At 39.0% G+C, this 15,223-nt stretch overlaps 1 protein-coding gene across 2 annotated transcripts in view; it reads left to right on the top strand.

The window, feature by feature from the left end:
- Positions 1–15,223, top strand: part of TRIM2 (tripartite motif containing 2) — a 116,432-nt gene that overhangs the window by 11,470 nt on the left and 89,739 nt on the right. The window contains exon 1 of one of the 2 annotated variants that reach the window (XM_083834014.1): positions 9,481–9,613. The exons of the other annotated variant lie outside the window; for it this stretch is intronic. The gene's annotated coding sequence lies outside the window, so the exon portion shown is untranslated. Of the gene's footprint in view, positions 1–9,480; positions 9,614–15,223 lie in introns of those variants that run through there. 2 annotated transcript variants of the gene reach the window in all.

Raw genomic sequence — 15,223 nt, 5'->3', positions numbered from 1 at the left:
CAGGTCCCAATAATTAAAAGTGCTTTTCTTAGGTTAGGAACAAGAGCTTAAAATGTTTGTAGTTTCACTGGATGGGAACCCAGCAGGAACTTCACAGTAGCGGCTAATGTGCTGTCATAGCTTGCTCAGAAGGGCAAGCAAGAGGAGTATGGATGTTTGCTATAGGCCAAACTGGAGATACCTCAAGTCGTGGATTATGATACTCTCATCTAAAAAGAATATGATGCAGCCTCTTCACTGCATATAAGCTGCAGGTGGAAGAATTGAGTCTATTGCTCAATATTTTTCCTTCTGGCCATTAGCATGAAACTGCTGCTGTCTTTTTAGCCACCGTTGCTGAGGGAAATAGTGGCTGAGGCTGGCAATATAGGGAAAAAGAAAAATCTTGTAAATACAGTAACAAATCATTCTAAACCAACATTCTTGAAGACTAGGGTGGCTATACTGTTAGTCAGTCTTCAATATTTCTACAATGGTAGAACAGTCATGGAGATATTGCAAATCCCAAAAGATTTGTCATGGAAATGCATTCTCTTGCTTGCTGTTATTTTCCATGAAAATTTCAGCCACCCACTCATCAAAAAAGGCAATGGATGAAAAGCATACACATAGTCAATAGCTGTTTTTTTCACGAGCAACTGACATCTGCAAAATGGGCCACCAAAGAGTTTGGCGAAACCATACGGGGACAAAACGTGTTCCTCAAAAGTGAGAAATATTTGTGAGTGGTTGTGAATTAGAGAAGAGCAAAATTAGTGTCAGCTGGCAAATAACATTCAGCCAACTCCAACACTGGCACTTAAAATTCCAGGAAGCATAAAAAATTGTCTGTGGGAGATTTATCTGATGTAAAAGTAATGCACCTCTTTAGTCAGCCTTATATGGACATGTTGAATAGATTCATTCCAAACAATCATCAAAAAATACAAAGTCTTATTTTTTCTGCAGTGAAACCTGGCCATTTGCATGCAAAAGTTCAGTACTTCAAAGACTAGAGCATCAAAAGTCAAGCTCATTATTACCTAAAGAAATCTAGAGCAGGGTGGTGGAGGGGAGCACAAAATCAAGGACAAAACCAAAAACATCAAAGGTACAGTTACGGCAAGGTGCTTCATGTCAGTTTGATGTTGAATCTGTGTAACATTGTTTGAGCAAGGGGGATATGATGAGCTGATAAAAACAAGACTCTAACAAAGCAGTTGCTGGCAGATTAAAGGCCAAGCATGGTGCTCGAAAGGGATATGTCATATGCATCAGAAGGAATAAGATGAACTCTCATGTAGACCACTTTGGAGCTCTTCAGATATCTGAATTCAAAGGGCTGAGGTAATATGTCAAAAAAAAAAAATTGGCAGACCCTCTGTAGCAAGGTGCCCCTCACATAATCATGAACAGCCTCTCACATAATCATGATCCATAGGGATACATAGGCATCCCTTGTGAATAAAAGCCCAAATGTCTACACTGATAGAAAACTGAATAGAAAATAATTTTCTGTGGCGTTACAGCTTTTGTAATTCTTTCAGGTGTGTTACAGAGACTATAGCGAAGTAACATTTAAATAGAATAAAATAAATCCACAGATCTTAGAAGCTGGAATGCTTTTATCATGCTGGATGTTCAGCACTGTGTAAGCACAGTGTAAAAATCTACATATCACAGAAAGGGCTGCTGTTTCTTCTCTGAATGTTTCATTGCTTGGTGAAGTTAATTGTACATAAGCACAGCATGATGTTCCTTTGCTGCTTCCTTTCAAGCTGAGGGAAAACACTTGATAAAGGACAAAAAGGGTGTTTTTGAGCAGATCAGTCAAAGCGAAAGTGATTTTAATTGGAAAATGCGGATGCATTCCTTATTTAGTCATTTTGCCTGCCAAATTTGTGCCTTCTGTCTCCAGCCATTTCAGCACAAATATCTTTATGTTCTTTGTGTGAGTGTATTTAGAAATGGTAAAGTTTGTTTATTTTTCATACTGCAAAGTTACTGAACAGCTCTTTACTTACATTTTATTTTTGTCTTTTTAAAGACCAGATGGAAATTATCATCGTGAAATGTGAGTTTCAAAACTCCATATAAATGATCCTGTGGTATTATCAGAAGATAAGGAGAGATATAAGGAACTTTGAATAGAACTTCTCACATTGCATCATAGTTAATGAAATTGCTACCTTTCAGTGTTATTTATCTACAGGAAGAACTCTTTCTATAAGGAATGTTGGCTGGATTTTTGGACATCCAGGCTGTTATTCCAGGGTAGTATTCTGTTAGTAGCTTCCAGTGGCTCATTTCTCTTTATTTACTGGAAGCTACCTTACCCTCACTTGTGCCACTGTGTCTGGCTTCAAACCTAGAACTGGTAAATTGTCCATTTAAAAATTAAATAAAATATGTTGACTTTCAGTAGGGCCAATTCACTTTGCAGCTTTGTTTTGGAGCGCAGTCACACAACCAGTTGGATTGTGCAGGGTATTAACTTCTGCCAAGGGACTGTTTGTGAGGAGCAGAGCTAGAAACCTCTGAAACAAAGTACCCTTTTGAAGGAACAATGACAAGAAATGACAGCCTGAAAATACAGAATCTCTTTAGAATTAAAAGAGCAGTATTCTTGCCATTTTTGCAGACTTCTCCGAGTATTTTCTACCATTGCAATGAAGGAGCTAGCTCGTGTCATAAATACTTCCAAGTTCCAGTTTTTCCTAGAAGTATGCTTTACATGTATACATTTTCATGCTCTGCGTGTCATGAAGGAGTTGAATAGGTTATATACCATGAGCTTTTTTTTTTTTTTTAACTTCTTTTGTTAGGCACAACAAAAGAAAAGATACAGAAATAGATGGGTTTTATTCTTTTAGCATTTGGTCCAAAGACCTTTTAAAGGTAGTAAAAAGTCACAACTGACTTCAGTGAACGTTGAATTAAGCCCTAAAGCAGGAACTCGTGTTCAGCGATACAGTCATTGAAATACTCTAATGGATTTGATAGAAAAGCTTTTGCAAAGGGTACCAATCATCATATGGCTCGACCTGGTTCCTTATTCTAGGTCCCTTAGCAGCATGAATGCTTTCATCTCTCTGCTCAGCTTTGTGATAGCCTGAAGCATCATAAAATCCCTCACCCCTATGTGCTTTGTAGTGTATATTTTTTGACAAACTGCCTGGAAGAGACATACTTCAGCTAGCACTGAAGTCTATCTAAATAGGAATGTTTTGTGGTTCTTTTGTTGCTGTTGTTCTTGTTTTGTGTGGGAGGATGATATGTTTTGTTGATTTAATACATTTCTGCAATTTTAGAGACTTCTTAGTGGTGCATTTGGTGTTTGAAAACAGCTGGATTCTTTTATCTCAAAAGTTTCCAAATGGGATTTATTCCACAAACCCTTTGGCATTTTCCAGAATATGCTGCCAACCCTGATTTTTTTAAATATCTCTGTAGTTTTTTTCTTGTGCTGTCATCTTGTTTTCCAGGTAATTTTGGTATAGAATAAAAGCTTGAAAACATGTGCACAAAGCAAACAGTTTTAAGTTTTATCACGTTTCAGAAAGAAGCTCATGGTTTTGAAGAAAAATGGGGTAAGAGACAAAGGCATATCAAAACTTAGACCTGCCAGGCATTTAGGATCAAATGTAGATCATCAGTTTCATGCTGTGGCATGCAGAGAAATCTCAGAATTTGCTTGTAGCCTGCAATCGAGCACATGGAAATAATTTCTGTGAAAATGAAAAATCATGAAATATTGCATTGCCCATGCAGTGAACAATGCCATTCTTTGGATCAGTCTTCTATGCAAATGGTTTTTATTTTGTTTGGATTCGTCTTTTCAGTAGGGGTCTAATTCTTACTTCCCTGTGAAATAGGAAAGAATCCCCATTCTGCTGAGCACTTGGAATGTCACTACAAACATTTATTTTCAGTACTGTAAATGGAAAGTCCAAAACTGTTAGATAAGGCTTCTCTATTCAAATATGATACAGAGTGCATGAATAACTACAGCACATGAATCCTATGTATAACCTTTCAGATCTTTGCTTTTTTGTTTGGATGTTTGTGTCAGGAAAGAATAGTGATGATAAAGAAGCTAATAATGCTCCCTAAAGAGGGGAAGCAAAGGAAACTGCTGCTTGCATTGCAATCTTGTCGTATACTGGACTTGTGGTCGATGACTGCTTTTTCAGAGATAGAAGGATCTCTTGTCAGTGCCTTATTGGTGGGCAAGAAGCAGAAGCTTTCAGTACCACTTTTCTGTTCTGATGGGGTTCAGGAATATATGTGTACGTATCAGGGTCTCACTTTGTGCTGCCTGGCCTAGATGGAGTAGTGTGATGTGAATCACTGAAGGTGTCTGGGTGATAACCAAGGTCCTGGTGTTTTCTCCATAGTTACCATGCATGTTGGGATATCTCCAGCTGATGTTAATCAGTGGTGATGACTTTTCATCCACAGCGACACTCTGCACTGCCAGCTTCCCAGCCAGCCAAAACAGCTTAGAAAAAGGAGGCTCTTCTCACTTTTTCTTTATTCTGTATGACGACTTATGATGGGGCATTTGCACCCTGAAAAGTGCTCCAATCCCCATGTCTTAATGATCATCCACACCCACCACAGCAAAACGTTTTATTTATTGCCAGCTAACCTAAAATCCCCTATAAGATAAAAGTAGAGGAATAATTTATTTAGTAAGCCAAATATAGACAACGGAATTAGTAGGTGCAGAGGCAAGCCAAAAGAAATAAAGGCAACCCTTTATATCTACCTATTTTAGCTTAGTTTCAGCTAGTAAGCAGTCAGAGTATTTTGGTTCTTTGTGGTTGGGATCCAGTTCATAAACAAAAAAGCACTGCTCTGGATTTAAATATCACTGAAGACAATGTTTAGGGCTTATTTATATCTGATAGCTACTTAAACTCTTCTTGGAATTCTGTTCAGATTCAGGCATTCCCTCTTTCTTTCTCTTCGTGTTTTCTTTTATCTCATCGGTTTCTTAGCGGTCAGTTTTAATATTCCTCATACGGGACTAGTGACAGCTCACCTTACTGTAGAAATGCTGGTGTATGTCAGGTGTTAGCTAGAGAGAGTCATCTCCTTCCCAGAGACCATACAGGCTAGTTGCTTTGCTTGACTACAAGCGAACCATTAGTCCAATGCAAGATGAACGTTCTTTCAGCTGATTGATGATGCTCAAACCTCAGTAACATAGCTTTTCATAAAAGCATATTATAAACAAACACTGCGAATACTGGGTACAGACATGTAAAAGAGCAGACGTTCAGTGCACTACCAGTTCTAGAGGCTCGTCATGCCAATAATCAGTGTCTTTGGTGAGACACTGGATTTGAGAACAGAGATCCCCAGGCCTTGAGAGACACCATCACAAGTTATTTTCTGAACCAGTAGACAAAAAGGGATGGAGAGAATTCACTTTTGTGATCAAATTTTAGGTGCTGTGTATAAAAACAGAAGCACTGTTATTAATACCAGAAAAAGAGTTATTGCTCTATTTAGACATACCCAGGATAAAAGTAGGTTGTACATAGTCAAGGGAGTTGAGACATTGCTTTCATTGCTGCTAAGGAGTAGGGACTATAGAAAGCTCTTCTGATAAAACATGAATTTGTTTATTTACTCAGCAGTCACGTGTTCTGTCCATCCAGCTGGTATAAAAGTTAAACCCATGCACTGGTTGTGTCCAGTGTGAAGGGGCTGGCTACCGTAGTGCTATGGTATGTGATGGACCTTTACAGAGAGTATGTAGATGAGAGGTCAAAATTAAATGTGGCTGTGAAGGCTGTTGATTGTTCCTTTGTAATAGCTTGCTTAATATTACAGGTGAGCACTAAAAAAATTATTTGAATTAATGGCTTACTCTTCTCTATCATCATATATAATTTCAGTTACACCAGAGGAACTGCAAGTTAGTGGAACTATGCTAATGGGAGAAGAAAATGAAAGATAATACCAATCTTTAGCCTGTCTGTATACATATGCTGTTTTCCAATTTCTTTGCATATGTACATATATAGATTGAGAGCTTCTTAAAAACTGTATACAGCAAAGTATAACTGATAGGGAAAAGAGTCTTAAGAAAAAACTTGAACTTTACCAATTAGTCATTGTTTATATTATTTTTTTTCTGTTTGCAGTGGGAAAAAAAACCTTTTTTTTAACATTATCTTTCTCCAGACTATAGACCCAGTTCTCAGATATTGTGGATGAAAGCCTAGCTCCACTGAGGCCTGTAGCAAATTAACTTCAATGAAACCAAGATTTTGTCCTGAATTTATAAAGTGGTGAAGTACTACTAAACCACACATGCCATAATGCACACCCTAAATGCCAGTGGTTTCTTTTCAGGGATTGGCAAGAATGCTGTTGCCAGATCATGGCGTACTCAAACAGTGTTTCTGTTGTCAGATATCCAGCAGAACCTTTCTTGGCATGCAGAAAAATGTTATTAAATGCTCCACCCCCCAAAATGGTTCTTAATATCGTATGGATGGTGTACGTTTTTACATGTTACTTTGGGGTTTAGATATATGTGCCTGTTTGTAATGCTTTGGAATTTGTCTTTTGTGAATACTTGAAATTCATCTGCAATTGCCTAAAAATGTCAGTTTTGTGTGTTAGCATGGTTTCAAAATACCATTATTTTGTGTATGAGCATAGTGTAGGATAACCAACCGCAGAAGACCTGTTATGAGTTTTTCCAACGTGTTTTTGGCTTGTTGCAGACCTTCATCTAGGCATGAAAGTAGAAGAATCCTTGGCGCTAAGACTTCTAACGAGGCCATTTACCTATAATTCTGTATGACACCTCCCAAAGAACTGAATTTTGTATAGATTACTATGCATTTCAGAAAGTGGTACCGTCCATCACTTATGAACTGATCTAGATATAAACTGCTCACTGAAAATTAAGGAGTCTGTAGTCAATACCAGCTTTGATCTGTACTGATTTGCCTGAGAACTGAGCACTATTGCACTATTGTACAGACTGGAAATGATAGAGGAGACGTGGAGCTGTGACAGTGGAGCTGCTTCCAAACAATTTGGTAAGACATAAGAAGTAAATGTATTGAAGTAAAACATATGGAGTACAGTATTGTAGCTGACACACTTATGTTTTTTTTTTTCTTGAGTATAATGTAATTGTCCAAAATTACAGGACTTCTTATGGGTATGTTCAAATCAAATTGCTTTTTGTAAAGGACTCAGCTCATTGACTACACTGGACATCTTGTGTCTCCATATTTAAATGGATTTTTGTTTCATTCACTGAATTAAAGAAGGTTACTTAATGCCGTGACTTAATACAGAAGGGAGACACTTTAAAGGTGTAGTTCTCCTTACAGTCAAAAGATGGTAGTACAATTTCTATTCCAAGCAGCCCAGCAACAGAGAGCAATTGCTACGCATCCATTGTTTGCATCTATAGAAAGGGGTTTGGCAACAAAAGAAGGGTGAAAATCCATAGTTGGGATCGCAACAACGAGTTGTTTGGCAGGCAGTGGTTATGACCTTGATCTTCTCTGTTAGTTAGTAATTCTGAATGTGGTCATGATAGCCAGATTTCATTGGCTCTAGCACAGTTTTGGAGTTGTCCAGCATGGACATGTGTAGTAAAGGCTTTAATGAAGGGTTTAGGGAACTGAGAGAGTATGAAATGAAAGTGTCCTCACTGTCTCTGATGCTTTCAATAAAGTCTAAAAGCAGCAACTGATGTAATTAAAGTAGCGAGTTTAATTAACTACTAATACTAACTACTGACTAGTATAATGTTAATATCAAATTATTTTATGGTGTGGTGCAAGTTGTTCATTGGAAAAAAATGATGCTTTTGTGGAAAACAGTGCTAGAGTTTCCTTAAATAAAAAGGGAGAGAAATCACTATGCATTAACTGCCCAAACAGATTCAAGACAGGCTGTTAATTGAGATCTGTGGGCTCTTGCAATTTCGTTTGTTTTGTGGGAATAAAACCAAATAAGATGCTGATGCTAAAGAAAAGGAACTATTTATCTGTTTTACTCTCTAGTCAACAATGAGATTTAAATCTCATTTTCTCTATAGTGAGTCCCGTTAAAGCAATTACTTGCTTGAGTATACTGCTGATTGTAGCAGTACCTGGAAGACTTATTTCACACAAAGGATGCATGATGTTCTTCAGCAAGGTAGAATCATTTAGGATCTGATGTTCCTAGCACAGAATTACTTAAATGCCTATGATACTGCATCTGAGCTGAGAAAGCAGGAACATGGCTGTACTCTGTGAGTGCAAGAATGGTGGTTGAACGCTTGTGTCCTTGAATCATATGGAGTACCTCTGCACACCCTGAGATGCTATTGTGAATTGGCTTAGAAATAAGACTAATAACTTGAGATCCTAAATTACAGGTGCAATGCTTTTAGATGCTCAGTATCTACTTGAAGAATCCCAGTTCTGCACTGCAGTGCCTGTAAAGATTGTGCTTAGTTCTAACAGGCTAAGCCTGTGCAGGAGAATTAGGCACCCTGTGGGGTCAGTAAAGAGCTTTTAGGCTCAGCATAGAAATACCCAATAGAAAACAGTGAGCACAGAGCTTTGTCCAAATTTTCTTGCTTTCAGGATCAAAGGTGTGATTTAAAGCCACCCATTAACACATTTTTTCTACCTAGGATTTCCTTATGGATGTCATCTATTGCAGCAGGGCTGTATTCAGAGGAGGCAAAGCAAGTAGTGGTATCTTCTCACTTCTCAGGCTTCAGATTGAAGGGAGCAATGAGATATACTGCTGAAAAAGCCGTGATGGGTATGAGAGCATTATTCTGTAAAACCATGCGTTGTTTTTTATTCTGTGATTTTGGTCTCAGCCTGGGAGCAGGAGGGAGTCTGCACCTCCTAGAGTTAAAGGGTTAGTTCCAAGCGCTGGGATTATCTGAGATCTGTCTAAATCAATCTGGAAAATGATAGCAGGAAGAGACTCACTTTTGATTCTTTCTCACCAAGCCATTGCTCACTTCCAGAAATCAAGGAACTCTCTGTATATAGAAAACTACTGCAAAATCTAAGGGAGAGAAATGATACTGCTAACACATCACTGCAGCTTTTTCTTCCCTCTTCCAACAATCTTCATCTGAATCTGCTGTGATTTCTGCAGCATTCTAGTTCTCTCTAGGAATTCATTTTCACAGGCATGACATAGTGTGTGCGTCATAAATTATAAGTGATCCTCTCAAATAGCTGATTTGGACTGGAGTTCTGGAAAAGGTTACTAACCAGTGTTTTGAATAAGTGCTTTCATCATTTCCATTCCACTTGGAACCCCACACACCCAGAAAGCTACTCAATTCATTTTAAATTTGAGGTAAAGCCATAAAGAGGTTTAAATAGCTGAATGCGTTAGTCACATTGGAATATAATTTTCCCAGAGGGTAATTTTGGTTTGTGTGTTTCAACTTATTTCCTTGTATTTAACAAACATAAAGACGTTCCAAGTAAGCAGTGCAGTTTGTGGAAAGCTGCCTTTGGATGTCCCTGGAGTGTAGAGGCATCCATTTCAGGTCAGAACTACTAGGGAACAAATGGGCACAGCAAGCAACAAAGTGTCTCCATGCTGACTTGATGAAGCAGAAGAGCTAAAGGTAATTTACTTTTTTTTTAATTATTTTTTTTTTAGCTCCCTGAGCTGAAAGGGCTAAGTGGAGATCTCGATCATGAGTGCTGGTTATGGTGATGGCATTGCATAATCCCTGTGTTTTGTAGTTAGAGGTACTAAAATGCAGGGAGAATGGGGAAGGTGGACAAGGAAAAGACCAAATTGTGACACCAATGGCTCATTTGTTTTCCAAATAACTGTTTGACTTCCTTTTTACAGATATATATTCCCCTGTGTATACCAATACCTCAGTTCCACCTGCTGTCTTGTAGTAGCAGTAAGAAAACCAAAAAATCTAATGATAAAGGCATCCTGCAGACAGGATGCTGCGTGTGCTGTGTTCAAGAGGCTTTTGGTAGAGATAACCTCATTAAAACACATCCAGATGTGTTTGAAATTATGAATAGCTGTTAAAGACAGAACCTGCAGCATTGGAAAAGAATCATATGAGCAACTCGAAAACTGTGAGACAGCTAAGAAGTTGTGCTCTGCTTTTTGGATGTATTACTCTCTGGGTATGTGACAACTTCAACAGCCCTTTTTCCTCTTCTGAACTTATGCTGATAGATGCAAACCAGAAGGAAACACATTTTTTTGACTGAATTCAGAACACTGTTCTATGGAAGTTTGCAGGATTGTTTCCCACTTTTTGATTATAATGTTAACTCTTATGTATCTGTTTTTCCTGCATTTCTGGATAAAGTACTGAGGTGTGGATAAAGCTTTCACCTTCACTTCTACACCACTAGAACTCTAAAACTTCATAGTGTAAATGGCAAATTTTACTCTTCTGTTTGTTGTTACCTTAATGTAGCCTCCTCTGCTGTAGCTGTATAGACCCAGATTCTTTCTACTGTATCTGTTCTGTGTGTACAAATAAGATCACAATCAATGGCTAAAATTCTTCTTTTGATGTTGTGGAGCCTTTTAAAAATTTGTGTGAATGCATTTGATTCCATATGTATTTTATTTGGGTAGAATGGGTCCAGAAAGAGTCAAGTAAAACAATGTTAAGTGGCAGCATTTTGGATTGGAACTTTTAATTTGGTCTAGTGATATAAGGGAAAACTTGGAAGCATTTGAAGTATTTTGGATTGAAAAGGGAAATTTTATCCTACAGTCTGTGATTAGAAACTTGTGGATCTATCACTCTGTAAAGCAAGGAGAATCATCAGGTTACAAGTAGATAGTAGATCTAGGAAGCAGTTTTAGGTCCAATACAACATCTCCACAAGCACAGAGAACTCTGAGGACCCTAGTTATTGACATTCTGATATAATAATACTTGACCCTGTAAATGGGGGACCGTTCTCAAATATTTCTTGGGGAATAAAAAAAAAAAGATCCAGAATGGTGGGAACTGTACCTTTGTATAGGAAAAAAGATAAAGCATCCTGAGTTCAGGGCTGAACTGTTAAGTTCCCACTTCAACCTTTTGTAGGTCTCTTGATTTTTCTACATCATTCAGCCCCCTTAGGAATAAACAGACTTCTGTTTAGCAATTCACAGGATTTGTCTGAGGTGAAGAACCTTGTTTAGAGATGGCACCTCGCATGTTACATCGTCATAACATGTAATTTTACAGAGCAGTCTATGTTCCACTCTCCAGGCAGTTGAACATCATCTCTGCATCTCACCCTAGGGAGTGAGTAGTTCATTGGCCATGTCATGCAATCATATCACAAAAACCTTGGGGACTGTCAGTGTTTAATCTGCCCTTAATGAAGCCTGCCAGATCAGCTTACACTGTTTGTCACTATTTTCTGGCCTGGTTGCCGGAGCCTTGGCAATGATTTCTGCTTCTAAAACAGGGGAAGAAATAGGCAGGCCTGCAGCTGGGAGCATTAACTGAAACTGAAATCCATGAGAAACCCAGGCAGAAATCCACCTTTGATCTGTTTCCTGTGTGTTCTAGGCTAGATGAAATCAGATTAGTTTTAATCCCCATAATGACCGTTTCCTTGGCTGAACTCAGGCAAAATCCAAGCAGGGACTGAGGTCAGAGGTAGGGCCTGCCCACTCTCTGGGGTAGACTAGGGTTCAGGAACCGCTGATCTGGAAAAGTCCCACAGTAGAGTGCAGCTTTGTGCACAGCACTATAGCTTGTTGGTGACCATGCACAGGGCCGGATTGTCTCAGTTTCTGCACTGAGCTCCCCAGCATTGAGGCTATGAGTCGGTGTGCAGATCCCTGCCAGCTCAGGTGCCCCTGTTCCCACATTATAGACATGGCCTCAAGTACCTAATAGCCACCTTAAACACTTCCGGCAGAAATGTAGGTCTTCAAAACCTGCCACGTAACCCAGGTGTCTGGAGATGCTAAACAGCAGAAACTGGGCATCTCTCTCATACCTAGACACGTCAGGGCCGTCACAGAAGACACTCTGTGCCTGTCCTCTCTGAAAGCAGTTTGTCTGACAGAGCTCCGAAAACACCTGTTGAACCCCAGCAAAACAGCTCCTGCTGTCAGGGACCCAGAAACCTGGTACTACTCCTGATGAGCATCCAATAACTGAAGCAGAGACTGGACTTGCCAGGTTAGTGCCTTAACCAACAGCCTGACTACTAGGTTACATGGTGGTCTTTGTTCCCTCCTTCACTCCTTTCATTATTTACTAGTAGCTGGACAGCTGTTTCAGGAAGATTCCTACCTTAGAATAACCTAAAATATATCGTTAAAGAAAGGGAATGTTGGTTAAACTTTCATCTGGGTGCTAGTAGAGTTGAGACACATTCTCTCATCCACATTCTCTCATCTTTGAGTATTGTGATTGCGTCCCATCTCTTTGTCAGTCAACTTTTGTGAGAAAGGGTACAGGTAGGCAGTTAATTCCAGGTAGTGGCTGTGTATGAATCCCAGTTGGAGATGGGCATTTTCCTGCAACCCAGATGAGGATACCAAGTTCATGGAGAGAGTGTAAGGTCTCTTTCTTGGCTTTTCCCATTAGTTATGTTAGGCAGCTCTGTGCTAGTGTGCTGGCTTTTGTGGGTGTCATTCCTGGAAATCTGCCACCTGTAAGGCACCTTGCAGTTAGGATCTGGCAGCCCTGCCTGTGTCTCTTTGTAAACCTGTCTCCCCCTTTATTTATTGCTAAGATTTTTTCCCCCCCATCCAAATCATGCCAATCGAAGTAGATAGAAAGAAGGACCTTTTCTCTGTAATACAGGAGATGATTTCCATAGGAGGAAAGAGACTGCTGTATCAAAAGCAATACAAACCTGATATAATACCAGGGTATTGACTGTTTAAGTAGTTTGTCTATTTAAAAGCCTAGCATGGAGTTAATTAAGGTGATGTGTGGACTAAAAATTTCTTTGGAATAAGTAAAGTAATATTGTACAAAGGTTTCTGTTGACACTTCTCTCTACCTTTGAGGAAGGCCATATATAATATTGAGTTACTAATATAGGTTTTCGTAAGCTTGATGTAATGAGATGGGAAGAGATGTTGGAAACATAATAAATACTGCTGGAATGGGTAGATACCATTTTAGATGACCACTGAAAGTCTGCGTTTCTCAGCTGTGTGTTAGGCTGTAGGATTGCTATCATGTTCAGTGACATGTGCCAAACAGCGTCCATGTTGTAACAGCTCAATTACATGTTTTCTGAGTCTCTTTGTGAAGAGACAATTATTGCAGATCCAGAGCTGTCAAGAGAAGTTTGTAGTCCCAGAGTGAGCTAACTCTGTGCTGGAAGGAAACTAACAGCAAGTTCACAAGTTACAGCTGCATCTCTGCGTGCCTGCGTCCTGCTGTGAATGTAAATCTTTCTTTTGTTAGTCTAACTGCCTTCTCAGCAGTATCTCAGCCAGGTCACTTAGTGTGATCAGAAATCTGTGCAGTTTGAGATCCTCAGGTAGCTAAAGAAAGAATTTAGAGAAAGAAATAAGTGCTGCAATGTTCCTTCTTAGGTTAACTTACTGGGAGTACACTGGTAGTAGTGAGATGCCTGTTTCTGAGCTTGATGCCCAAATACCCCATCCTATGCATGAGGAAGCAGCAGGTGTCTATGAATTGTTTATTTGCATAGGTAAATGGTGATGGATCCAAGTTCATGCTGCCTTTGTGCTGAGCTGACCAGTTATTATTTAACTTGGTCTAGAAGCCACGTAACCAATAATAACAATTGGTTATTATTCTGTGATGGGAGAATTGGTACAGCTATGAGAATTAGTTGAGTTTTCTCATTCTATGTAAGATGTTTGCTTTTTTTTTTCTTCATTTCTTTACCCTCTTTAGTTATAATATTAATTTCTCAATTTGCCCCTCTTGCTGTCTTTGTGCAACGTATTCTTAGAAGTTCAAGGTTTTACATAGCAAAATGTCACGTGAATTTAAGGGACAGTTTAGCTCTTTCTAATTTGCTCACAGAGTATTTTCAATTTTATTGCTTTTCTTTTGAGTATATTTTCTTTCCTAGGGCACTAAATATGTGTTTCATTAGACATTGTCTAATTATTATGTGATTTTGTACATAGGATTAATTTGGAAGGGTGATGAAAATGTTTTCTAATTTCCTTTTTTTTTTTTTAGTTTTGCAAGGAAAAAGGTTGTTTGTAATACACTGGTGGTTGTGTCCTGTGGATAGAACGTGAGATCAGAGGTTCAAAGATCAAATGTCAGAGAAGCCTGACTCCTGTGTAATATTTGACTGTATATGAAGCTTTTATGATTTATCCAATATCACAGTCACATAAGGTGCAGAGAATGTCCTGGTGGTGGTGAACTTTGTCAAATCCATTTGAAATTAACACGATGCATCAAACTTCCTTTGTTTTTCTCCGTAAAAGAGAAATAATGTTTAATACTTTCACATCTTCATAGAACGCTTGAGTTTTGGAAGAAGAAAAAAAAAATACCAGCCAATCTGTCAGTACGATTGTCAAAGTAGGTGTATATTGTGTAAGTCAGTTTGGGTATTCAATGCAATCCATGGAGCAGTTTTCTTCTTTAGTTTAAAAGTCAAACTTTTCCCAGTCAGGGAAATCCCTTTGCATGCATTTGTCTTATGCATGTCCCAGTTGCTTGTGTCACCAGCGGCTTTTTAGTGAAATCTTGCTCTTGGTTCTTGAACACCTGCTTGGAGAAGCAACATCCCAATCAACACCTTGCCTTCAGGCAGCATGGGCTGTCTCAACTACACAAGACAAAGCTGTGGGGTTTGAATCAATGCTTCCTTCCTGCCTTATCCCATCTGGGACATCTTGTCTCCCTTTGTACAGTGCAGTGCAGGAGGACCTTACTTAAATTTTGGGGAAATACTCTGTAGGCTGTGTGCTCTCTCTTGTTCATCTTCTGAGTAGGCATAGAGGAGAAAAATCAATCCCCATGTATATTAGTGCATTTTATGCTAATAAAAGTTGCTAGATTGACAGGTAAGGAGAGATTGTGATCCACTGAGTCACAACCCTGATACCTCAAAGATAGGCTTTTGCTCATGTTTCCCCAACAAGATTCTTCCAACTGAGATCTCTCATTTTGTGTAAATCTATAGCTCTGATTTCCTAATCATATGATTTGTGGTTTTTCTTAACACTAAAAGGGCTATCCGCAGGTGTGGCTGGAGGGGAGACATCACCTACCTGCTTCACAGGG

The sequence above is a fragment of the Anser anser genome (genome assembly GCF_964211835.1).
Source record: "Anser anser genome assembly, chromosome: 4".
In the NCBI taxonomy this organism is placed as follows: Eukaryota; Metazoa; Chordata; class Aves; order Anseriformes; family Anatidae; genus Anser; species Anser anser.
The sequence above is the reverse complement of the archived record's forward strand: the minus strand, read 5'-3'. Positions and strand labels throughout refer to the sequence as shown.